This window comes from Schistocerca americana, chromosome 10 (assembly GCF_021461395.2).
Source record: "Schistocerca americana isolate TAMUIC-IGC-003095 chromosome 10, iqSchAmer2.1, whole genome shotgun sequence".
NCBI classification, from domain to species: Eukaryota; Metazoa; Arthropoda; class Insecta; order Orthoptera; family Acrididae; genus Schistocerca; species Schistocerca americana.
Window position 1 is genome coordinate 145,342,273 of NC_060128.1, and position 27,834 is coordinate 145,370,106.

The 27,834-nt window shown below is 44.4% G+C and overlaps 1 protein-coding gene and 1 pseudogene across 1 annotated transcript in view; both read left to right on the plus strand.

Moving 5' to 3' along the window:
- LOC124552455 (alkylglycerol monooxygenase-like) overlaps positions 1-27,834 on the plus strand; it is a 201,760-nt gene that overhangs the window by 15,809 nt on the left and 158,117 nt on the right. The gene's annotated exons all lie outside the window — the stretch shown is intronic.
- LOC124552747 lies at positions 14,766-14,883 on the plus strand (annotated as a pseudogene).

Here is a 27,834-nt window from a genome sequence, read left to right on the forward strand (position 1 = left end):
GAAACCAAATGGCAGTTATAAGAGTTGAGGGGCATGAAAGGGAAGCAGTGGTTGGGAAGATAGAGAGACAGGATTGTAGCCTCTCCCCGATGTTATTCAATCTTTATATTGAGCAAGGAGTAAAGGAAACAAAAGAAAAGTTCGGAGTAGGTATTAAAATCCATGGAGAAGAAATAAAAACTTTGAGGTTCGCCGATGACATTGTAATTCTGTCAGAGACCGCAAAGGACTTGGAAGAGCAGTTGAACGGAATGGACAGTGTCTTGAAAGGAGGGTATAAGATGAACATCAACAAAAGCAAAACGAGGATAATGGAATGTAGTCGAATTAAATTGGGAGATGCTGACGGAATTAGATTAGGAAGTGAGACACTTATAGTAGTAAAGAGTTTTGCTATTTGGGGAGCAAAATAACTGATGATTGTCGAAGTAGAAGAGGATATAAAATGTAGACTGGCAATGTAGACTCCCCGATGTTATTCAATCTTTATATTGAGCAAGGAGTAAAGGAAACAAAAGAAAAGTTCGGAGTAGGTATTAAAATCCATGGAGAAGAAATAAAAACTTTGAGGTTCGCCGATGACATTGTAATTCTGTCAGAGACCGCAAAGGACTTGGAAGAGCAGTTGAACGGAATGGACAGTGTCTTGAAAGGAGGGTATAAGATGAACATCAACAAAAGCAAAACGAGGATAATGGAATGTAGTCGAATTAAATTGGGAGATGCTGACGGAATTAGATTAGGAAGTGAGACACTTATAGTAGTAAAGAGTTTTGCTATTTGGGGAGCAAAATAACTGATGATTGTCGAAGTAGAAGAGGATATAAAATGTAGACTGGCAATGTAGACTCCCCGATGTTATTCAATCTTTATATTGAGCAAGGAGTAAAGGAAACAAAAGAAAAGTTCGGAGTAGGTATTAAAATCCATGGAGAAGAAATAAAAACTTTGAGGTTCGCCGATGACATTGTAATTCTGTCAGAGACCGCAAAGGACTTGGAAGAGCAGTTGAACGGAATGGACAGTGTCTTGAAAGGAGGGTATAAGATGAACATCAACAAAAGCAAAACGAGGATAAAGGAATGTAGTCGAATTAAATTGGGAGATGCTGACGGAATTAGATTAGGAAGTGAGACACTTATAGTAGTAAAGAGTTTTGCTATTTGGGGAGCAAAATAACTGATGATGGACGAAGTAGAGAGGATATTAAATGTAGACTGGCAATGGCAAGGAAAGCGTTTCTGAAGAAGAGAAATTTGTTAACACCGAGTATAGATTTAAGTGTCAGGAAGTCGTTTCTGAAAGTATTTGTTTGTAGTGTAGCCATGCATGGAAGTGAAACATGGACAATAAATAGTTTAGACAAGAATAGAATAGAATCTTTCGAAATGTGGTGCTACGGAAGAAAGCTGATGATCAGATGGATAGATCACATATCTAATTAGGATGTATTGAATAGAATTGGGGAGAAGAGAAATTTGTGGCACAAATTGACTAGAAGAAGCGATCGATTGGTGGGGCATATTCTGAGGCATCAAGGAATGACCAATTTAGTATTGGAGTGCAGCGTGGATGGAGACCACGAGATGAATACACTAAGCAGCTTCAGAAGGATGTAGGCTGCAGTAGGTACTGGGAGATGCAGCAGCTTGCACAGGATAGAGTAGCATGGACAACTGCATCAAAGTAATCTCTGGACTGAAGACCACAACAACAACAACAACCCGATCTCGATTCTTCAAACGGTCTAACTCTCATGTACGAGGAGCGTTCTATAAGCAATGCAACACATTACTTTTCTTCACCAATTTCGGATGAAAAAAAAATGCGGAATTTGCTGTGGGACATAGCGGAACATTCCTGTTACAGCCACTATAGTTTCATGAAGTTTCGATCTACATTACATCCATACTCCGCAAGCCACCTGACGGTGTGAGACGGAGGGTACTCTGAGTACCTCTATCGGTTCTCCCTTCTATTCCAGTCTCGTACTGTTCGTGGAAAGAAAGATTGTCGGCATGCCTCTGTCTGAACTCTAATCTCTCTGATTTTATCCTCATGGTCTCTTCGCGAGATATACCCAGCAGGGAGCAATATACTGCTTGACTCCTCGGTGAAGGTATGTTCTCGAAACTTCAACAAAAGCTCGTACCGAGCGTCTCTCTTGCAGAGTCTTCCACTGGAGATTATCTGTCATCTCCGTAACGCTTTCGCGATTACTAAATGATCCTGTGACGATGCGCGCTACTCTCCGTTGGATCTTCTCTCTCTCTTCTATCAACCCTATCTGGTACGGATCCCACACCGGTGAGCAGTATTCAAGCAGTGGGCAAACAAGTGTACCGTAACCTACTTCCTTTGTTTTCGGACTGCATTTCCTTAAGATTCTTCCAATAGATCACAGACTGGCATCTGCTTTACCAACGATTAATTTTATGTGGTCATTCCATTTTAAATCACTCCTAATGCCTACTCGCACATAATTTACGGAATTAACTACTTCCAGTTGCTGACCTGTATTGTAGCTAAATGATAAAGGATGTTTCTTTCTGTGTATTCGCAGCACATTACACTTGTCTACATTGAGATTCAATTGCCGTTCCCTGCATCATGCGTCAATTCGTTGCAGATCCTCCTGCATTTCAGTACAATTTTCCATTGTTACAACCTCTCGATACACCACAGCATCATCCGCAAAAAGCCTCAGTGAACTTCCGATCTCATCCATAAGTTCATTTATATATATTATGAATAGCAACGGTACTACGACACTACCCTGCGGCACACCTGGAATCACTCTTACTTCGGAGAATGACATGCTACGTTCTGTTATCTAGGAACTCTTGAATCCAATCACACAATTGGTCTGACAGTCCATATGCTCTTACGTTGTTCATTAAACAACTGTGGGCAACTGTATCGAACGCCTTGCGGGAGTCGAGAAACACGGCATCTACCTGGGAATTGGTGGCAGTGCTGTACGTAGCCTTCAAAATAGCGTCTGTAACGGAGACCCGTTCCAAGCAGACAGCAGTCATTGAGTTTCTTTAGGCGGAAAAACAGAACATCCCAGACAAAAAAATGGTTCAAATGGCTCTGAGCACTATGGGACTCAACATATTAGGTCATAAGTCCCCTGCTACTTAAACCTAACTACCCTAAGGACATCACACACATCCATGCCCAAGGCAGGATTCGAACCTGCGACCGTAGCATTCACGCGGTTCCGGACTGAAGCGCCTAGAACCGCTCGGCCACCGCGGCCGGCAACATCCCAGACATTCAAAGGCTATTGCTGTATGTCTACAGACACATGTACGTCAACAAAAGCAGGGTGACTCGTTGGGCGAGACGTGTGTTGTTATTGCAACAAGGTCACGAAAACTTTTCCGATCTCCCGCGTACCGGCCGGCCGCACACAGCTGAGATTTCCCGCAACGTGGGAACGTGCGGACACTCTTATTGGAGGTGATCCGCGGAACGCAGGCAAACGCCTCTCTGCACAACTGGACGTCTCTGATGATAACCGAGCGAGGTGGCGCAGTGGTTAGCACACTGGACTCGCATTCGGAAGGACGACGGTTCAATCCCGCGTCCGGCCATCCTGATTTAGGTTTTCCGTGATTTCCCTGTATCACTCCAGGCAAATGCCGGGATGGTTCCTTTGAAAGGGCACGGCCGATATCCTTCCCCATCCTTCCCTAACCCGAACTTGTGCTCCGTCTCTAATGACCTCGTTGTCGATGGGACGTTAAACACTAATCTCCTCCTCCTCCGTCTCTGATGATAGTGCTGACACATTTGTCCATCTGTTGGGATATTCCAAGGTCGCTGGGTTCCAGGCGACGAAACCTGGGATTATCACTTCAAACAGGAAACAAAACTGCAATCAATGTAGCGACGCCACACCACGTCTCCTCTGAAGAATATTTTAAAGTCTCACCCACGGCCGGTAAAGTCATGGCGACGGTCTCTGAAGGGGTTATTCTGTCCAATCTCTTCCTTTCATGGTACAACAATCAACTGAAATTTATTGTGCTGCCTTCACGAATTTCAAGAAAAGACTTCAGCGCGTCCATCACAGAAATGCAAAGGAACTTTGTAACTTTCCCATGTAAATAAAAAATATAAAATAATGATGTGTAACCTTCCTGAAGAGAAAATAAAAATAATTAAATTTTGATAATTAAATCCTGATGTATGAAAACTGATAAATCTTAACTCATGAAAAACTGATAAATTTTGACGTAAGCAGACCTACGCCATGGCCGTGTGAAATCAATCTGAATCTGTCCGTGAGAAGTAAACAAAAAATTCTTACCTCGTGATGGTGGCGCCGGATAACGCTGTCTATATATCTGCTCGTAAATGGCACAGCTTAGTGCAATGCTTGCCTATCTACTAATACTGGATAACGAAACTTCCTGGCAGATTAAAACTGTGTGCCGGACCGAGACTCGAACTCGGAATCTTTGCCTTTCACGGTGAAGTGGTGCTCTACCAACTGAGCTACCCAAGCACGACTCACGCCCCGTCCTCACAGCTTCAATTCCGCCAGTACCTCGTCTCCTACCTTCCAAACTTCACAGAAGCTCTTCATTCTGGAAACATCCCCCAGGCCGTGGCAAAGCCGTGTCTCCGCAAGTTTCGCCGAGTCCGTGAAGTTTGGAAGGTAGCAGACGAAGTACTGGCGGAATCGCAGGTGTGAGGGCGGGTCGGGAGTCGTGGTTGGGTAGCTCAGTCGGAAGAGCAAATTTCCGCGAAAGGCAAAGGTCCCGAGTTCGAGTCTAGGTCCAGCACACAGTTTTAATCTGCCAGGAAGTTTCAAACCAAATTTATCCTCAGAATGTAAAAATATTTTGTTGGCTCCCGCCTTCATAGGGAGAAATGATTATCATAATAAGAGAAATCAGAGTTCGCAGAGAAAGACTTAAGTACTGGTTTTTCCCGCGCCTTGTTAGTGAAGCGATAGGGAAGTGCGTTGAAGGTGTTTCAGTGAACCCTCTGCCAGGTACTTCATTGTGAATTACAGCTTAACCATGTAGATGCAGATGTAGATTGACACAGTCTGCAAAATATTTTGCGAATACGGTTAACAGTGAGGAAGAGAGAAATTAAAACGTCGTGCCTGATGCGGAAGGTGATTCATTGTGTGCGTGATGGAGGGGTGGGGGTGGTCAGCGACAATATGTCTAGGAGGTTGAAATTATGTGCAACGTTCGTTGCAAGTGGCTAAGTGCAGTCGTTATTAAATACTGGATGAATGTAGTCTGTTTAATTTGTATATGAAGACAGTAACTGTTCTCGAAAGAACACATACAATTGATGGCCGTACAGCTTCTCTAGAATATATGATAATTAATTGAAACCCTGAGCTGCAGACAGGTGTTGTTGATATACCTCAATGGTAACAGCTGAAAATGTGTGCCCCGACTGGGTCTCGAACCCGGGATCTCCTGCTCATATGGCAGACGCTCTATCCATCTGAGCCACCGAGGACACATGAATAGCGCGACTGCAGGGGCTTATCCCTTGCACGCTCTCCGTGAGACCCACATTCCCATCTGTCCACAATCTACATACGTAATATACCTAATAGATATCTGCCCATCCACTCATTACTCGCGCACTCTGTGACAATTCCCGTAAGAGTTCGGGCAACCTATGCGCATTCGCACAGGCTAAGGTCAATGGCCGGGTAACATTTAACTATGTACGAATATAGTAACTGTTCTCGAAAGAAAAGATACCATTGATAACCGTGCAGCTTCTCTAGAATAATTAATTGAAACACTCAGCTGCCGACAGATGTTGCTGAACAGCTGAAAATGTGTGCCCCGACTGGGTCTCGAACCCGGGATCTCCTGCTCAGATGGCAGACGCTCCATCCATCTGAGCCACCGAGGACACGGGGAGCGTGCAAGGGATAAGTCCCTGCAGTCGCGCTATTCATATGTGTCCTCGGTGGCTCAGATGGATTTTTTGTAGTGAAACAAAAATAAATCCATAAATACAATACAAAAAGAAAAATTTTAAAAAATTAAAATGTTATAAAAATTTAAAAAAACAACAAATAAAGATGGATAGAGCGCCTGCCATGTGAGCAGGAGATAACGGGTTAGACTCCTGGTCGGGGCACACAATTTTCAGCTGTTCCCATTGAGGTATATCAACACCACCTGTCGGCAGCTGAGGGTTTCAATTAATTATCATTTATGTTTAATTTCTGCCCTGTGAGTTACGCTACCTCAAGATGTAAACCCACTTTCCTGCCTTGTATCGCTTCAGTTACTGTGTTATACCTTTAACGCAAGACTATACCATTAAATGAGTAGACTACGGCAGAATTTTAAATTTTTAAATTAGATCAATTTTATGAAATATTGAAAATGAAATTTTTGTTCCCTCTGGAATCCATTACAAACTCACCACGAAACTGAAACCGCGCACGATGGACCAAGTTAGCTGTTTAGTAGTACAGATATCGCGCATAGCACCTCGGAGTAGCAGTAGGTTTCGGTCGACTTTCACGGAATTCACTCCTTGCGGGTGCACTATCAAGACGATGTTATAGAGAGCGATGCAAACAGTCTGTCATATTCGTTATGGATAATTTCCGCATCTTCGTTACAATGTTAGCTTTCTAACGCTCACTGTAAACAAACTACCCAGTCAATTTCTGAGCTAATAAATGAAAACGTTCCAAACACAGCAGTCTCATCTGACCTTGTAAATAATTTTATGATTGCGGGTCATGTCTTTTACTACTAATTCGCGTGCCATGATTTTAATTTATTAGTATTAAAAAATCTGAATTTACTAAGTCAGTAGTATTGCCCTTATAGTATTCTGTATAAAGAAATTTACACAGGAATACACCCGAGGATGTACCTGCAGGATACGAAATCGTTTGTACCAGTCTCTGAGCGATTACGATAAAACAACTAACGCAGCAAATTGGGCTCTCGATCAATTTTACCAGCATTTCAATACCTCCGTACATTTTGTTTGAGTGTTCCTTTCAGTATGCAATAGCAATCTCTGTGTCCCTATCTAAAGGTCACTTCTGAACACACAGGAGCCAACTTGGTCGCTTCTGCACTTCCCCACTGCCGCGCCTCTCAGCTGTAGAGCTACTGTTATCTGAGCAGTCACTCAACCTTATCTCATCGCGAAACTTGAACGGAAGCCTTCGAGCAAACAACGCCGCATATCACCCGTGACCCCCTGTAGAAGATACAGCTGTCCGTTTTAAACTGCGCATCTACTTGCAGTTGTAAACAGCCCCACGTAACATTCTGCGTTAACACGTTCCCGCATACGTTTTCTGACACGTGTCAACCATATTGTAAACGACGCCTTCGCCTATTTTATTTATTTATATTAATTACGCCGTTTTCTGGCGAGAGCCAGAAGCACGAACTATCACTTTCAGTTTTTGTGTAAGAAATAAAAAATCGAATTACAGAATTGTAGGAGGATTGTAATATCTGTATTTTCCGCCCCAAATAATTATGAATCAAATAAGCCATTCTGAAGTAAGTAGAGCTTTTAGCAATGAGCAAATAGAATCTAAGATTACGAATGCCACATATCATAAAACAATAATTCATCTGTGAATTCCGTCTTATCTCCTTTCCGAAGGCAAACACAATAACCAAACGAACTTGAATAACAGTGCTTCTAAGTTAGTCGCTTAAAATTCGGAAAAAATAGAAAATGCTTCTATATCATAAAATGCACATTATAGTAATCAGTAATGAAAATACAACATAGTAAGCTGACTCGCTACTCAACTTTCAAAATCTGTACAAGTAGCTTTTCTAAAAATCGAAAACTTACGTATGTTGTCAACTTTCCTAATAGCAAGGTCAAGGTAGTTAATGGAGCTATCTTTTTCAATTTATTTGGTGTATGTATATCCTTGATTGCATTTGCTAGCTCAGAACTGTTTTTGCTCCAAAATAATTATCGAACGTGTAAACTGATTTAAGTTTATTGTTCAGAAACTTATTTAGTTTATAGCATGGTGATGACATATTGTTCGCAATCGGAGGAACCGCGTTTTCATCTTTGTGAATCTTAAGATCTAAGGTGGGGAAGCTTGACATTTATCATTTTAAGCGATTTGCCTCCACATTCGTTAAGAAGAAACTGGGAGCTCTCAGTCTTTCTCCGCAAACCAGTCTGATCCTTATTAGTTGGATTTGTGTGAATTTCTGTAATATCGTTTCCTGCCAAAAGCTCTTGGGCTTTTCTAATGTAGGCGTACCTGTTTTTATGAAATACTTATACCTCTTCATATTTAAAGTGCACAAATGCACATGTAGGTCAGTAATAGTTTGCATTGTTGTTTATTTTATTGTTTTATGCTGCTAGTGTATTTGTGTTTTTCCCATATTTTGCCCCAGATCAGAAGATACTTATTATAGACCGAAACCGGTAGTATGTTGATAAATTTGTACTATAGACGTGAAGCAAATGCAATTTATTATTAATTTAAGTGTCAAGGAAGTTTTTCCTGGAAGTTTCTGGTGTTTTTCCTTCTGTGGAAAAGAAATGTGGACGATAGAGAATTCAGACAGGAAGAATGCTGAAGATAGGACGGATGGGCCGAGTAAGAAACGTGGAGGTATTGAAACGAATTGGGGAAATACTTAAATTTATGGCACATCTTGGTAATAGTAAAGAAATTCAGGTTGCGCTAATCATTCCGAGATGATGAGGCTTGCACAGGATAGAGCAGGACAGAGAGCTGCGTCAAACCAGTCTTTACACGAAGACCACAACAATAAACCTAATGCCTGCAGATGGATGGAAGGTGAGACTTAGCAATAAAAGTGCGGAATCATGTCATGGTTCTCAATGATTTAGCGATCATTGGAAGCTAGCCACAATTTTAACGTGTGACAGACGAAGGTGTTAATGTGTTGGAGGTCATGTGGGTATCTTAAGACTGGTGCAAGCTACGGGTAAAGGACAGCAATCAAACAGAGAAAGGGAGGTGACTTACCAACTATTTCTTCCCAGCGTACGGGGGAGGGGGGGGGGGGGGGAGGGAGGGAAGGTGGGAGGGAGGGAGGGAGGGAGGGAAGTAAAGCTTCAGGCAGTTAACGCAGTACTTGACCGAACATGCAATACAGCAGATTAAGAAAACTCTCAACCAAAATTCAGCTAAAATAATCACAACGACCATCACCGTTATCGTCGTCGTCATGGCAGCATTAGTCACAAAAAGCCTTTCCCAGATTTTTCCACGGACTACAGTCTTCTGTAGGATTTACAGTGTTACATAACGCCATGTAATAGATTGGCGTCAGCTTTTTTATATCCTGCATTTCAGTAAAGAAAATTGTCGTCAAAGTTTTTTACACTGAAGAGCCAAAGAAACAGGTACACCTCCCTAAATTGTGTAAGGCCCCCGCGGAGAACGCAGAAGTGCCATAAAACGACATACCATGGACTCGACTAATGTCAGAAGTAGTGCTGGAGTGAATCGATACCACGAATCCTGCAGAGCTGTCCGTAAATCTGTAACAGTACGAGGGGTGGAGATCTCTTCTGAACAACACGCTGCAAGGAATCCAAAATATGCTCAATAATGTTCATATCTGGGGTGTTTGGTGACCGGCGGAAGTGTTCAAAACCCAGACGTGTGTCCCTCGAGCCACTCTACAGCAATCTTGGACGTGTGAGGCGTCGCATTGTCATGCTGGAATTGCCCAAGTCCGTCGGAGTGCACAGTGGACACGAATGGATGCAGTTGATCAGACAGGATGCTTACGAACGAGTCACCTGTCAGAGTCGTATCTAGACTCCAACTGCACACGCCCCACACCATCACAGAGCGTCCACCAGCTTGAACAGTCCCCTGCTGACATGCAGGGTCCATGGATTCCATACCCGTACACGTCCATCCGCTCGAAACAATTTGAAACGAGACTCGCCAGACCAGGCAACATGTTCCTAGTGCAGTGTCGGAGTTGGCCGGCCCAGGTGAGGCGTAAAGCTTTGTGTCGTGCAGTCATCAAGGATACACGAGTGGGCCTTCGGCTCCAGAAGCCCATATCGATGATGTTTTGTTGAACAGCTCGCAGGCTGACACTTGTTGATGACCCAGCTTTGAAACCTGCAGCAATTTGCGGAAGGGTTGCTCTTCTGTCACGTTGAACGATTCTCTTCAGTCGTCGTTCGTCCCGTTCTTGCAGGATCTTTTTCCGACCGCAGTGACGTCGGAGATTCGATGTTTTACCGGATTCCTGATATTCACGGTACACTCGTGTAATGGTTTTACCGGAAAATGCCCACTTCATAGCTACCTCGAAGGTGCCATGTCCCATCGCTTGTGCGCCGACTATAACACCACCTTCAAACTCACTTAAATCTTGATGACCGGCCATTGTTGCAGCAGTAACCGAGCTAACAACTGTCTGTTTACATCTCTCTGTACTTGAATACACATGCCTATACCAGTTTCTTTGGCGCTTCAATGTATATCCTGCATTCCATCAAAAAAGTGTCATTTGGCAGTCTACAAATTTTTATTATCACAAATAATATAATATTCATAACTACCGACTAGTAAACGACCAAACGCATAAAGTGATACTCAAAATGTTTGCTTGCCACTGTCTTCAAAATCGTTCGTATTTAATCGAAAGAGAACGAGAAATTGCTTCTCGTGAAGACACTATTAAAATACAGTCGATACTGCATGACCAGTGATCAGTGCCGAGATTTAAGGAAATGCTGCGTTATGCATGGTTTGCTTCCAAATTATCGTCTGAAAGAGAGGTTTTTGAAAATGTTAACGAGGTTTGTTTTTCCACGGAAAACCTCAAAAGACCTTGCGTATGCGGAAACATAGCATTTATTCAATTCAGCTGCTGCCGTTTAACTTTGTTTTCCATGTTTTTACGAAAAATACTATCCTGCAACGTGTAATCGTAATGTCGAAAGCGACGATTAATTGTACATCTTTCGAAAGCCGTCTGTGCCAGTCAAAACTTAGAGGTATAAAGTCGTTTCGGGCTCATTCCAGGTATAAGGGATTTCTCAAATCACGGACAAGCATACATTTTTAGTATCACTTTATGCATTTTATGCACATTGTAAAATTAATAAATGTTCATCCGATTACACGTATTTTCCCATTATATCAATTGTAATATAAATAGTAAAGAAAATGACTGTTAGAAATTAAAAGAAAAGACTGAGGAACGGGACTCGATCCTGCGATCCAGCGATTGCGGGGCTTGAACGCTAACCACTCATTTTGTTCAGTTTCGTTCGTTTCATCTGCTCGGGGCGGACGTCGTAAGACATCCGTTTAAGTTCATTGTTGATCGATTAACTCAGTTTTTTTTTTTTATTACAAAGGGCAGCTAACCCTCTGACCGAACACGCTGAGCTACCGTGCCGGCTTTGCGATTTTCTCAATAACGCTTGAGAAATACGCGCTAATGCTTCCACATTTTGTTGTCCTCATGGAGTGCTAAGAGTGTACGAAGTTTGAAGTAAATCCGCGTTCCAAACGTCGTGGCATCCCCTTGTGAGATTCCTCCGCAGTCAAACATCCCACTGAAAGAGTACCCAGCACCGTTCAAACCGACGTGATGAATGAGCGGACTACATATTAACGTCCACTAATACGTGTCCGAATATTTTTGATCAGATAGCGTATTTCGTTTTTATTACAGTCGCAATTACGTTTTACACTATAGTCCATTTTCCACCCCTCCTAGTTATTGCCAATACGGAGATCTTCAACTGTCGCGGAATAAGCCCCATTAATCCCTGTTGTGATGACAGCGTTCGTACATCACCAGGACTCTGACGAGATACCATGTCCTCACTGCAGCACCCCATCGTCTCCACATCTTCTGTAACATCATCGCACGCAGCGTAAGACAGTCTCCTGTTGCTGGACCACGTGGGGACTCCAGCGTTTCTGGTGAAAGTACTACTCCGGATGTGGCGTGGGCCTCTCTGGACAAGTTTTGGTCTGGGTGCTCCACATATCGAGACCACGCGCCTCTGCGCTTTCTCCACTCGTTTGCTGATCAGCCCAGCGCTACAAGGGATCGTTTTTCCCTACACGACACACATTCTGCCACGATCCTGCTTCCTTCACTTGTACCCCTCGTATGTTTACTTTACTCGGAATTGGCACTTCTAATTTTGATATGCCTTTTAAATCGGCCACTATTATGTTCATAGACTAGTCCCACCTTATTCTTGTCCTGAGTAGTTGACGCCTTTCAATAGAGTAATAGATTCCAGAATTCTTTCATCATGAAATATTGCTCGTCAATCTGGGATGCACACCATATAGGGCTGACAGAGGAAGTGGAGAACAACTGAAAGAGCACCACATTTCGTCAATGATTCATTCAGTCAAAGCGAAAGCGTTACCGATTGCTCATGCAGTTCCAGAACAAGACGGTGCAACAGAGGTGCTGCGAATCATGGTATGTTTTACTGTTAAAATTACAAATCGTACGATCCTGGAGAACGAATATGTTGAGTCATCGAACATACACTGACGGCAGGAAATCGCAACGCCAACACGTATTTAATATAGTGTAACGAAGTTTCTGGAATAAATTTGTGCAGGTCACATGTCATTCACACCGAAAGAAAACAGGTTATTCCAAGCGCCAGATAAGCCATTGCAAATATGATATGTTGGTGTACGAGGGTAATACCAAATGTAAGATCTCCTATTTTTTTTATAAGTACATAGACCTGTTTATTTCTACAATGGATTACATCAGTTTACAGCTTGAACATTCAGATATTTTTCGACATAATCACCTTTTGTGTCGATGCAGTTTTGTAGACGCGGTGGCAGTTTTTGTATGCCCATGTCATACCAGCTCGCCGCCATGCTGTTTAGAAAGTTATGAACCTCTTCTTTCACCTCGTCGTCGGAGCTGAATCGCTGGGACCACAATTAACGCGAACATGTACTGTGATACTCTGAAAAAGCTCAAACGGGCATTTCAGAACCGGAGAAGAGTGTTGAGCAGTGGCGTACACATTCTCCATGTTGCTCTCCTGCAACAGTTTCAGTGGAACATAATCACCCACCCACCCTACAGTCCTAGCTTGGCGCCCAGTGACTATCACCTGTTCCCTAGGTTAAAAGAACACTTGGCCGGAAAGCGATTCAGCTCCGACGACGAGGTGAACGAAGAGGTTCATGACTTTCTGAACAGCATGGCGGCGAGCTGGTCTGTAATGGGCATACAAAAACTGCCACAGCGTCTACAAAAATGGTGATTACGTCGAAAAATAGCTAAATGTGCAAGCTGTAAACTAAACCATTGTAGAAATAAACAGGTCTATGTACTTACCAAAAAAAAAAAATAGGAGACGTTACTTTTGGGATTACCCTCGTATTTATAACACAGGGATGCTGGTTGTGGATGACGCTGGAGTTGTCTGACATCTCCCGTATGTGGTCGACTGGAGACAGATCTGGATCGAGCAGGCCAAGGCAACCTGTCGATACTCTGTAGAGCAGGGCATTTGGGAGGTGATGTAATTTTAAAACCATCCTTATTTGCAGGAAGTATTACTGGTTCAAATGGTTCAAATGGCTCTGAGCACTATGGGACTTAACATCTGTGGTCATCAGTCCCCTAGAACTTAGAACTACTTAAACCTAACTAACCTAAGGACATTACACGCATCTATGCCCGAGGCAGGATTCGAACCCGCGACCGTAGCAGTCCCGCGGTTCCGGACTGAAGTGCCTAGAACCGCTAGACCACCGCGGCCAGCGGAAGTATTACTGAATTTCGTGTTACTTGTCTACTTACTATTTTTAATTAAATGTAGTTATTAAAACAAATATAACTATCGACTAGTAAACGAAGAAACGCAGAGAGTTTTCCTGAAAATGTATGCCTATCGTGATTCGCAAAATTCCTTCTACATGCAATGGGTTAAGGTACCCACAACTACTTTGCCCCTCGCCGCTTCGAGCTGCAGACACAGAGGCAGGCCCCCATTTGAAACTTCCTGACAGCTTAAAACTGTGTGCCGAACCGAGACTCGAACTCAGGACCTTTGCCTTTCGCGAGCAAGTGCTCTACCATCTGAGCTACCCAAGCACGACTCACGCCCCTTCCTCACATCTTTACTTCCGCCAGTACCTCGTCTCCTACCTTCCAAACTTTACAGAACCTCTCCTGCGTACCTTGCCGAACTCGGATGGTAGAGCACTTGCCCGCGAAAGGCAAAGATCCCGAGTTCGAGTCTCGGTCCGGGCCACCGTTTTAAGCTGCCAGGAAGTTTCACATCAGCGCACACTCCGCTGCAGAGTGAAAATCGCATTCAGGCTCCCATTTGCGTAGCGGAGACACGTTGCTAATATAGCAAGAACGAATGGTACAGGTGCAAATTTTTTGAATATCACAGAATTTACACTTGTACTACAAAAATGAAGGTTTCATCTGGATTCGAACCGTTCGTCTTACGAAGTTCGAACGCCAACGACTTAACCACCTTCAGCTCTAGAGGACGGCACCTACCCACAGATACATCAGTTACATGACAGACGCTTAAAAATTCTCTTGTGATTTTCTCGGCACTTTCAGAATAGTTCTCCATACTAGTTGCATGTTATGAGCCGAGCGGTCTAAGGCGCTGCAGTCATGGACTGCGCGGCTGGTCCCGGCGGAGGTTCGAGTCCTCTCTCTGGCATGGCTATGTGTCTTTGTCCTTAGGATAATTTAGGTTAAGTAGTGTGTAAGCTTGGCAACGGCCTCGCCGCAGTGGATACACCGGTTCCCGTCAGATCACCGAAGTTAAGCGCTGTCGGGCGTGGTCGGCACTTGGATGGGTGACCATCCGGGCCGCCATGTGCTGTTGCCATTTTTCGGGGTGCACTCAGCCTCGTGATGGCAATTGAGGAGTTACTCGACCGAATAGTAGCGGCGCCGGTCAAAGGAAACCATCGTAACGACCGGGAGAGCGGTGTGCTGACCACACGCCCCTCCTATCCGCATCCCCAACTGAGGATGACACGGCGGTCGGATGGTCCCGATGGGCTACTTGTGGCCTGACGACGGAGTGCTTGCTTAGTGTGTAAGCTTAGGGACTGATGACCTTAGCAGTTAAGTCCCATAAGATTTCACACACATTTTTTGCACGTTATGTTGTTTTAATGTCTACCAAAGGTGTACAAAGTTTGAAGTAAATCTGTGACCCTAACATCGTGGCCACCCACGCACTTACACAGCGTGAACGTTAGTAAAACTAACAAACTGCAGAGACGAATTCCCGACTGAAAATGGAGGGAAAACGTCGTAACCAACATGCGTCCGGAAACGCATCGTTGCCACAGTACACGGCGCTGAGGAATCATAATTTTGCTGGTGACGTGTCGAGTGTTCCACGTGTGTTACAGGTAAAAGGGATAGTAGCGGTTGTCATGCGTGATACACATAATCGTACTTTCGCTTGCACCATGCTGGCGGGCCGTTTGCCTGGAGCTTGTGCTAGGGTTCGCCTCAACATCCTGCAGAACCCGCTCCTCCAAATGTGATGTAAGCACAGTCCGCCGCCTCCCCGTACGATCGTCTGTCTGAATGGACCCATGATCACACAAACGCCCAAAAAGGGCTAGAAATGTTCTGTGACGCTGTTGGTGTCCGTGAGGGTAACTGTTTTGGTACAGCCTCTCGATCGTTTCCATCTGCTTGGCAGTACACAAACACCATCTCGGCTTGTCTTCGACAAGAATACCAGACCATTAAGCTGCGTCGAACACACAGCGTGCAACGCGCAAGGAACACACAGCACGTGGACAGAACAACTACCATTCATCAGCATCATGTACCGTGGTAACGATGTATTTCCGGATACGTGTTCGTAAGACCTTTTTTCCTCCGTTTCCAGCCAGGAACCCGTCCCTGCAGTTCCTGGGTTTTATTAATGTTGACCCTCTTTTACGCTGTATTTATATCATCGAATCTTGTAGAACATACTCCTGAAAAATGTCTAAGAAACCCCGCAGGAAGTGCCACAAACACAAAGACGAAAAACAAAAATATTAACATAAATGATAATTCATTGAAACCCTCAGCTGCCGACAGGTGTTGCTGATATACCTCGATTAGGACAGTTGAAAATGTGTGCCCCGACCGGGACTCGAACCCGGGATATCCTCCTTACATGGCAGACGCTCTATCCAGCTGAGCACCGAGGACACAGATGAATAGCGCGACTGCAGGGACTTATCCCTTGCACGCTTCCCGTGAGACCCACATACCCAACTGTCCACACTCTACGTGCGTAATGCTCCTAATACATATTTGCTAATTGACTCATCACTCACGCCCACTAAGGTGACGATTCCCGTAAGAGTTCGGGCAACCTGTGCGCATTCGCAAAGACGGATGTCAATGGCTGGGTAGCCTTTAACTATATGTGAAAATACGAGGCCTGTTCAGAAAGTAAGCTCCGATTGATTGCCAAATTGAAACCACAGTGAACATCAGAAATGTTTTACTTGTAACAATTAGCTACACCTTTCAGCTACTTCTCTACGTAGTCGCCGTTCTGACTTAGACTTTTGTCATAGCGTTGTACCAACTTTTCAATAGCCTCATCATAGAATGCAGCCGCCATTGCTTTCCGCCAATTCTCCACGCTGGCCTACACCTCGTTGTCTGTGTCAAAATGTTGTCTTCAAAGACAGCGGTTCATGTGACCAGAGATGAAACTCAGGGGGAGACAATTGCGGACTGTATTGTGGGTAATCTCACATTTCCATTTGAAAACGATGCAGGAGCATCTTCATTGCCCCTGCAGAATGCGGCTGAGAATTGTCTTGAAGAAGAAACAGCACGACAGTTATGTAATGTTAGCTGCACAGCTTCAGGCGAAATTTCTCACCAGGCGCTCGTACTTGGCGGCAGACACTATTTTCTAGACATCTTTACGCACTCACTGCGAGCTCAGAAATGAGAAGAGCGACGTGATGCTAACTGGGGTTATACTAGAGACACTACCCAACACATCTGTGCAAAGCTTTATCGGATTTTCATAGTCGTTTCCATTTCGCGACCGATCGGAGCTTACTTTCTGAACGCCCCTCGTAGTAACTGTTCTCGAACTTTCTCTTCTGAAAAGCACGTTGCAAGGCATCCCAGGTATGTTCAGTAATGTTCTTGTGTGCGGAGTTTATGCCGAGCAGAAGTGTTTAAACTCAGAAGTGTGTTCCTGGAGCCACTGTAGCAATTGTGGACGTGTGGGGTGTCGCATTGTCCTGCTGGACTTGCTCAAGTCCGTCGGAATGCACAATGGACATGAATGGATGCAGGTGATCAGACAGGCTGCTTAGTGTCACCTGTCAGAGTCGTATTTAGACGTATCAGGGGTCCCATGTCACTCCAACTGCACACAACCCACACCATCACAGAGTCTCCACCAGGTTGAACAGTCCCCTGCTGACATCCATAGGTCCATGGATTCATGAGATTGTCTCCATACCCGTACATGTCCATCCACTCTATTGTATTGTATGTTAACCGGGGACCTAGAAACGACAGAGAGACTCCGTCCCCGCCGCAGCCGCAGTGGTCCACAACCCCACGACGACTACCGCAGTCCACTTCACCCCTCCGCCGCCCCACACCAAACCCAGGGTTATTGTGCGGTTCGGCCCCCGGTGGATCCCCCAGGGAACGTGTAACACTAGATAAGTGTAACCCCTATGTTTGCGTCGTAGAGCAATGGTGGTGTACGCGTACGTGGAGAACTTGTTTGCACAGCAATCGCCGACATAGTGTAACTGAGTCCTACTTCGCCTATATCGGTCGATCGTCCGCTCCAAGCTGGTTTATGGGATCTTCGTATACTCCTCTGCATGGCCATCCATCTTACGCCGCCTCAACTCCATACACCATCGGGGTTTACGTCTTTCGATCGGAGCGTTTTATACAAGACCCGTCGAGAGTCTTCATGCTGAAGCTGGTGAATTGCCACTCACCTACCGGCGCGATATACTGCTTTCTCGGTATGCCTTTCGGCTACTGTCAATGCCCGACCACCCGTCTTATCGTTCCTTTTTTGACGAATCTCTCGACCGTCAATACGGGTTGTATGTCTCTGCCCTGCTACCCCCTGGAGTTCGCTTTCGTCGCCTCCTTCAACACCTTGATTTTTCACTCCCTGCAACCTTTAGAGTGGGCGAGAGCCACACGCCACCTTGGCTCCAGGCTCAGGTTCGCGTTCACCTTGACCTCAGCTCGCTCCCGAAGGAGGTTACCTCCGGTTCGGTATACCACTCCCGTTTTGTCGAACTTCGTTCGAAGTTCCTTAATATGACCTTCATTTATACAGATGGCTCTAAGACCAATGACGGGGTCGGGTGTTCTTTTATTGTCTGGGCACAAAGTTTCAAATAGCGGCTCCATGGCCATTGTTCGGTCTTCACAGCTGAGCTCTTTGCCCTCTGCCAGGCTGTTCTTTACATCTGCCGCCACCGACATTCTGCTTATGTCATCTGCTCCGATTCCCTGAGCGCACTCCAGAGCCTCAGTGATCCGTATCCGGTTCACCCTTTCGTGCACCGGATCCAACGCTCTCTTCAGCAGCTGGTGGACGTCGGTTCTCCGGTTAGCTTTATGTGGGTTCCTGGCCATGTCAGTATCCCTGGGAACGAAGCTGCAGATGCCGCGGCCAAGGCTGCGGTCCTCCAGCCTCGGACAGCTTCTTGTTGTGTCCCTTCATCAGATTGTAGCAGGGTCATTTGTCGGCGCATTTTATCGCTGTGGCATGCCGATTGGGCTGCACTTACGGACAACAAGCTTCGGGCCTTGAAACCTCTTCCCGCGGCTTGGTCGTCCTCCTCACGCCCTTCTCGGCGGGAGGAGGTCGTTTTGGCCCGGTTACGAATTGGACACTGCCGGTTCAGCCATCGCCATCTGCTGACGGCTGCGCCGGCGCCGTTCTGCCCATGTGGGCAATTGCTGACGATCTGGCACATTTTAACGTCCTGTCCGGATTTTAACACACTGCGTCTTGATCTTGGCCTGCCATGTACTCTAGATGCCATTTTAGCGGATGACCCACGAGCAGCTGCTCGCGTTCTTCGTTTTATCAACTTGACAAACCTCTCTAAGGACATTTGATTATACTGTTTTTTTAATCCTATGCCTGTCAGTCTGTCTTTTATCGTGTTTTCCCTTTTAGTTGTTGTTTTAACCTTGTGCCTCGCGGTGCATTCCTAACGTAGTCTGGGCGCTAATGACCATTGAAGTTGTGCGCCCTAAAACCACAAAGAAAAAAAAATAGTGTAACTGAGCCGGAATAAGTGGAACCAGCCCGCATTCGCCGAGGCAGATCGAAAACCGCCTAAAAACCATGAGCAGACTGGCCGGTTCACCGGACCTCGACACATATCCGTCGGGCGGATTCGTGCCGGGGACCAGGCGCTCCTTCCCGCCAGGAAATCCACTCCATACAACTAGAAACGAGACTCGTCCGACCAGGCAATCTTTTTTCCAGTCATCAGCAGTCCAATGTCGATGTTGTGGACCCAGGCGAGGAATAAAGATTTGTGTCGTGCAGTCATCAAGGGTACACGAGTGGGCATTCGGCTCTAAAATCCATTACCGATGATGTTTCGTCGAATGGTTGGCACGCTGACACTAGTTGATGGTCCAGCATTGAAATCTGCAGCAATCTTCGGAAGGGTTGCACTTCCGCCACGTTGCATGATTCTCTTAAGTCGTCGTTGGTCCCGTTCGTGCAGTATCTTTTTCCAGCCTTGGCGAGGTCGGAGATTACATGTTTTACCGGATTCCTGATATTCACGATACACTCGTGAAATTGTCGGACCGGAAAATCCACTCTTCATCGGTACCTCGGAGATACTGTGTCCCATCGCTCGTGCGCAGACTATAACACCACGTTCAGACTCACTTAAATCTTGACAACCTGCCATTGTAGCAGCAGTAAACGATCTAACAACTGCCCCAGACACTGTCTTATATAGGCGTTGCTGACTGCAGTGCCGTATTCTGCCTATTTACGTATTGCCGTATTTGAATTCGCATACCTATCAGAGTTTCAAATGGTTCAAATGATTCTGAGCACTATGGGACTTAACTTCTGAGGTCATCAGTCCCCTAGAACTTAGAACTACTTAAACCTAACTAAGGACATCACACACATCCATGCCCGAGGCAGGATTCGAACCTGCGACTGTAGCGGTCGGGCGTTTCCATACTGAAGCGCCTAGAAACGCCGTAGAGTACACACTCCCGATGTATAACTAGTATTATATGGGTTCTGCGATACAAGGCCCAAGGAATAAAAATACTCTTCCGATTTATAGTGGACCTGACGATGACGTAAGTGTTGCGTCGAAACTAGACGTTTTAAATAAATTTCTGTGATGGCACGGCTTTGGTGGTTCGTTTTCTTTATTTACTACTGTAATATGCGTTACTCTTTTAGATGAGGCGACAATTACGCTGTCAGAAGCCCTCCCGAAGTCTACGCTAATACGCCGTTTTAAGCGTTGGGACACCAAAATGTACGTCTACATACTTTATGATCACCTACCTAATACCAGGTATGTCGACCTCTGGTAAGGCGCTTCAGTCCGGAACCGTGCTGCTGCTACAGTCGCAGGTTCGAATCCTGCCTCTGACATGGATGTGTGTGATGTCCTTAGGTTAGTTAGGCTTAAGCAGTTCTAAGTCTAGGTGACTGATGACCTCAGATGTTAAGTGCCATAGTGCTTAGAGTCATTTTAACCATTTGAAACGTCCCCTTTGAACAATTTATACAAGACTGCTTAAACTGACATACAATATTTTTAGCGCAACGCAATCTGACTTTCAAAAATCCCTGCAAAAGAATGGCCCTGAGTAACATTAAACTATACCTTTCAGAAATCACTTACCTCACAAAAATCTTCATTACTCGAACTACTGCAATACAGCGAGCGCCACTACTGCCAGCTAAATAAAAGATTCAAACTACGGAAGGCACTAACTACTGATAGGGATAGTTAGCAAATGAAAGATATTAATAGAGAACAAACAATGTATTTACCTTGATAGTCATAATACATATAGCAGTTCATGACAAATTACAAAACTCCGCCATCTCTCTCCCCACATCCACCACTGCTGGCGGCTCACCTCCAACTGCGCAACGCTACGCGCTGTTCACAGCCAGCTGCCGCTGCCCAACACTACAATGGCGAGTATTACAACAATGCAAAGCAGCCACAGACTGCACACAGCACAGCCAGTGATTTTCATACAGAGGTGGCGTTACCAATCCGCCATCTCTCTCCCCACATCCACCACTGCTGGCGGCTCACCTCCAACTGCGCAACGCTACGCGCTGTTAACAGCCCAGCTGCCCAACACTACAATAGCGAGTATTACAACAATGCAAAGCAGCCACAGACTGCACACAGCACAGCCAGTGATTTTCATACAGAGGTGGCGTTACCAATAAAAAACCTAAACAGCCTACTTACATAGCCCCCATGCTCCCCTCAAAAAATTTTACAAATTGGTTTGGGCAGTGGCCAATACAGATTTGAAATAATTTTTCATAATTACAATAACAAAGAAATCAAATGCACACACTTATTGATACAATGTTGGTCAAAAGCTAAAATTTTGTCACAGTCCATAAAGACAGTCCTGATCATTCATCATAATAGTAATTACAGTTTTTTTTCGCAAAGTCTCATTAGTAAAAGAAATTGCACACAGAAGTAGTGGATTTCCATGCAGTCTTGAAGAAGTAGTGTTGTCCTTCCAACGGAAAGACAGCGCTGACTCTCGACATGCAGACAGGTAATGGGTCACAACAGAGCAAACCCACAACAGAGTCATTCGAAGTTTTGAAGAATATTGGTAGGTAGGTCATCACAGAGCAGACCCACTGTAGTCCTGGTAGAGATTGTGGTATTGGTGGGCCATCAAAGATGCAGACCCATTATAGTCCTTGTATAGACGGCCAGCAGCCATCTATTGCGACTGTGCAGGTGCACAATCACCATCGAAGAGTCTTGCAGAGAAGATAGCAAGTCCATAAACCACCACTCGTGCACTCACAAAAAAAATTTTTTTTTTAATGTCCTTAGAACCAGCAATGCTGTTATCCAGCCCCTTGCTGAATTTTTAACACACGTGCAAACACTATCAGTCCCTACTTCTCACATATTGTCCATATACTATGACCAACAGAAACGTGTGCAGTGAAATGTAACTCACAAGTTACTTAATTTGATGAACTGGTGTCAAGTACAATTTTATAACATGAGAATACAATTACAAAGATACAGAAAACATCATTAAAACATAATAATACAGATAACATTTGTAGATAATAGGGGCTTTACAAAAGAATAGAAATAAACATACACATCAATGTTACAGGAATTATGAGGTAAGTAGATACATAAAATATCAGAATAACGTTTGGAACATCAACTTTACACATGAGCATTAAAACAAAACAGAATAAATAATGTCTAAACACCTTTATGAAGAAAATAACATAGTATTTGAAAAATTCTACAACATAAATCTTATTAGCTAAACACATAAAGACAGGAAAAACACAAATACATGAGGGAACACAAACACATAGTGGGATAACACAAGGAAAGGACAGGGTTTCTTTTACTGCAGTATTTTGCAAACAAAACTTTCTTTACTTCTCGGAGATCTCCCTTCATTCGTCATTGTTCCCAAAAAGTCCTATCTATACCTGCTTTCTGTACTTTTCTCGTATAGCCTCTCAGTGCATTTCTTCAAATTCATCGCAACTCATTCTCTTCTGTAGTCTACCCCCTCTTAAGCTAACTTAAATCTACTGAGCTCAGATGCTAAACTAAGGGACGAGGCAATGCAGCAGCACAAAACAATGAACACAAACAGCAATGAAAAAAAAAATGGAAATTTGCAAAGCAAGCTACAGTAAATCTAAATTACCAAGCAATTCAACATTACAACTAATATGAGGCAATGCGCAGCAAACAAGAAAAATAAATCAGTAGTAAAACTGGCTTAACAGAGTAATGTAAAGTGAAATTTAGTAGCACTATGCCTGGCAAACAGCAGATGCAAAAGCAAAAACTTATCCCTATACATGACAAAACTCAAGCAGAAAAAATAGTACACTAAAGAGAACAACGCAGATACGGGAAATGTCTATTCACATCTTAATATCTATGTCATTAAAGTGATGCACCACAAGAAGTTATTCTACCAAAAAAATTACCAAGCAGTTGAAAAGAAAATTCCGTATGCAATTCCTGTGAAGGGAAATGTCTTTTTACGCTCCCTCATTTTTTTGAAAAAATTATTATTTACTCGATCTGTAGACAGAAAATATTTATATTAGTACATCTATAAAATTTTATTTTAACCAATGCTGCAGTGCAGCTAGAAACTAGATATTAAACACAATGAGCAATTATGTACAAAGTAAAGCATAAGAACATCATTCAGTAGTCATGAGGCATTTCATAAGTTAGTAGAAAAATCTCTCAACTAGAGAGAGACAGTAGTCATAATCAGGTGTATAGACATAAAAATATTTCTCGTCATTTCATTAGGCATTTCAGTAAATATCATAAATTAAGAGTTCCACAGTGTAATCATATGTTATCAAGTTTGAGAGTGTCGTATTGGCGATGCTTTCTACAAAGGAATGTCAATAGCGTGGATAATGGCCTCCCCTTTTTTTTTTTTTTCACCTAATGGTTTTCTTTTGTCAGACGTCTACCTCTCAGCTGGGCGCCCAAAACGCATTACGTCCAGGTGGTTACTTAACTTTCTTACGGAAATATTTACGACAGCCGTTTCCGCTACAGTGGCAGTCTCATATAAAAAATTTCAGAGGTCGAGAATTTTCGTTGCAAATGTGTAGATACAAAATCCTACGAATATAACAGTGTTCAAAACGTTTTCGTCGGCATTGTGATACATTCATGCATTTATACACATTTCATAACTCTTAAAGTACGATTCTTGGTTTCCAACAACCTTTTTCACAAATCGGCGTCCCTAACCACTACTCATTATTTCTTACCTTATTCGTTGACACTTCTTCAATATTTCATCATCACAGATACGTAGCATAATAAAATAACTCATACAGCATCAGCTTATTGATCATAAACATACCGCAACAGCGTAATACACATCGTCATCATAACATCATAAAACCTCAGCCAAATCTCAAAATCGCCGTAGCTTCCTTCAATAATTTCAAAACCTAAAAAAAATTCTCTGCTCATGTCAAAAGTGTCATCTACCTCAAACGTACTTTAAAAATCGTGATCCCATACCAAATATATCATTAAAAGCTCTTATAGTATCACAATGGTTCCGAAAAAATATGAACAATTCATGAAGTACAGACAAAAATACAATTTCGTAAGTGTGAAGTTATCCAACTGTGTAATTATGTAAACATCTGTCACTGATGTAGTAAAATAAATATTTGTCTCTCTCAGTTAAATGATCAGATAGCTATGTAATTTATGTGTTAGAGGAATATGGTACCGATGTGTAAAGTTGTATAAGCAAATACCATATTAGCTAGGGCTCCTTGTGCTTGCCAAACACATGGTACACAAAGTAGGCGTGTACCCCCCTGAGGATTAATGTAATTATACCCTCAGGTGTTACAGATTTATGAAACGTCCCCTTTGAACAATTTGTACAAGACTGTGCTTAAACTGACATACAATATTTTTAGCGCAACGCAATCTGACTTTCAAAAATCCCTGCAAAAGAATGGCCCTGAGTAACATTAAACTATACCTTTCAGAAATCACTTACCTCACAAAAATCTTCATTACTCGAACTACTGCAATACAGTGAGCGCCACTACTGCCAGCTAAATAAAAGATTCAAACTACGGAAGGCACTAACTACTGATAGGGATAGTTAGCAAATGAAAGATATTAATAGAGAACAAACAATGTATTTACCTTGATAGTCATAATATATATAGCAGTTCATGACAAATTACAAAACTCCGCCATCTCTCTCCCCACATCCACCACTGCTGGCGGCTCACCTCCAACTGCGCAACGCTACGCACTGTTAACAGCCCAGCTGCCCAACACTACAATGGCGAGTATTACAACAATGCAAAGCAGCCACAGACTGCACACAGCACAGCCAGTGATTTTCATACAGAGGTGGCATTACCGATAAAAAACCTAAACAGCCTACTTACACTTTTTTTTTTTTTGACAGCAGTGTCGTATTATGCCTATTTGCATATCTCCGTATTTGAATAGGCATACCTATACCAGTTTCTTTGGCGCTTCAGTGTACATTGATTGTAGCTCTACAGAAAGAGGAAAATAAACTTCTGCCTGCATACACCATGATCCCTTCCGAGTTACGTTCTCTCGCTTTCGGAATCTGTGGCCGTGCTTGTTTCCTCCTATGTGTTTTGTTGCGTTGTTTGTGAATCCAGCAAACAGCGATCGTGTGACATCGTGTGACCTCTTTGCTGTTTCAGCCAAACGTACTTCCGATCTTTAGTGAACAGAGTGGCAGGTGGTTCTCACGTAACGTGAGGTTGGGTTGGGTCAGGTATTTTGTGTGCTTGCGAGAGTAGTGTGTGCCAGGGTCGCGGCGCGACACACAAGCTGCCAACCCTCTCACGTCGTCGCTCTGCTTCCGCATGGGGGCGCGCGTTGCGGCTGACGTCTCCTGACGGGCGTCCACCGCGAGGTCGCGTGATCCAACCCCGGCTGAAACCCACACCCGCGGCCTACTTGCGCGCGCTCGGCCGACGGCCGACTAGTCTTCACAGCTCGCTGACAACTGGGTTAATCTCCGGCAAACTGCTATCACCACACAGTGGGACCTTGCAGCACGAGCTGAATGTGTGGGGGGGGGGGGGGGGGGGACGAAGTTAATACGCGTGAGTCGAAGACAGTGTTGGTAGTGTGCAGCTTGTCACACTCACCTGGAATGTCAAGGCGTAACGTTGGAAAGCGATTATTGGGAGCATTCTAGGAAAGCGCAGCTCACCTCCACTGAAGCGCCAAAGAAACTGGTATAGGCATGCATATTCAATAACAACCCCTTATTTAAGGCAACAAGAGTCTGGTGCAGTTGTTATATCGGTTACTGCCAGCCGTTGTGGCCTAGCGGTTCTTCAAACCGCGCTGCCGTTAGGGTCGCAGGTTCGAAGCCTGCCTCGGGTATGGATGTGTGTGATGTCCTTAGGTTAGTTAGGTTCAAGTGGTTCTAACTCTAGGGGACTGATGACCTCAAATGTTGTCCCATGGTGCTCAGAGCCATTAGATCAGTTACTGCTGCTACAATGGCAGCTTATCAAGACTTACGTTAGTTTGGTGTTACAGTCGGCGCGCGAGAGATGGGACACAGCATCTCCGAGGTAGCGATGAAGTTGGGATTTTCCCGTACGACAATTTCACGACTGTACCGTGAATATCAGGAATCCAGTAAAACATCAAATCTCTTATCGCTGCGGCCGGAAAAAGCTCCTGCAAGAACAGGACCAACGACGACTGAAGAGAGTCGTTCAACGTGACAGAAGTGCAACCCTTCCGCAAATTGCCGCAGATTTAAATGCTGAGCAATCAAAAAGTGTCAGCGTGCGAACCATTTCACGAAGCATCATCGATATGGGCTTTCGGAACCGAAGCCCACTCGTTTATCCTTGATGAATGTGCGCCACAAAGCTTCACACCTCGCCCGTCAACACCGACGTGGACTGTTGATGACTGGTCGGACGAGTCTAGTTTCAAATTGTATCGAACGGATGGACGTGTACGGGTACGGAGACAACTTCATGAATCCATGGACCCTGCATGTCAGCAAGGGACTGTTAAAGCTGGTGAAGGCAATGTAATAGTGTGTGGCATGTGCAGTTAGAGTTATATGGGACCCCTGAAACACTAGATACGACTCTGACATGTGGCACGTAGCATCCTGTCTGATCAGCTGCATCCATTCATGTCCATTGTGCATTTCGACGGAGTTCGGCAATTCCAGCAGGACAATGCGACACCCCACACGTCCAGAATTGCTGCAATGTGGCTTCAGGAACACACTCCTGCGTGTAAACACTTCCGCTGGCCACCAAGATCCCCAGACTTGAATACTATTTAGGGATGCCTTGCAACGTGTTGTTCAGAAGATTTCCACCTCCTACTACTCTTCCGGATTTATGGGCAGCCCTGCAGGATTCATGATGTCAGTTCCCTCCAGCACTACTTCAGACATTAGTCGACTCCGTGCCACGTCGTGTTGTGGTACTTCTGCGTGCTCGCTGGAGCCGTACACGATATTACGCAGGTTTACCAGTTTCTGTGGCTCTTTACTGTATAAGGTATACGGCGTACGGAACACTAGTCCGAGCCACTTCGGAGTACTTTAAAAACGGATTATAAGGTCTCAATCGCAAAATCATTTGTCAGTGTTCGACCATTCAGACCCTCATACCGTGATGGTAGGCGGTGGCGGTGGATGGAGCGTGTTGTGTGGTCACGAACGTAAACGGCTCAAGCATACCAACATGGTATGAGGGTCTAATAATAGTCAAACTACTACCGAAACCGGTTTCCATCGGAATACATGTTTTTACTGTCGAGTTTGTTCATAGCCCATTTTTAAACTATTTTAAACCAGACCGCTGTTTTTCCACGAGAAATGTTCTCAAAATTTACCGTTACTGTTCGAGACTTCGGATCCCCAAGAAGTAGGATTACAGGAAGACATCGAAGCGATTCAGAGGTGTGGTGCCAGATTTAGTACCAGGTGATCGGATCAACACTCGAGTTAC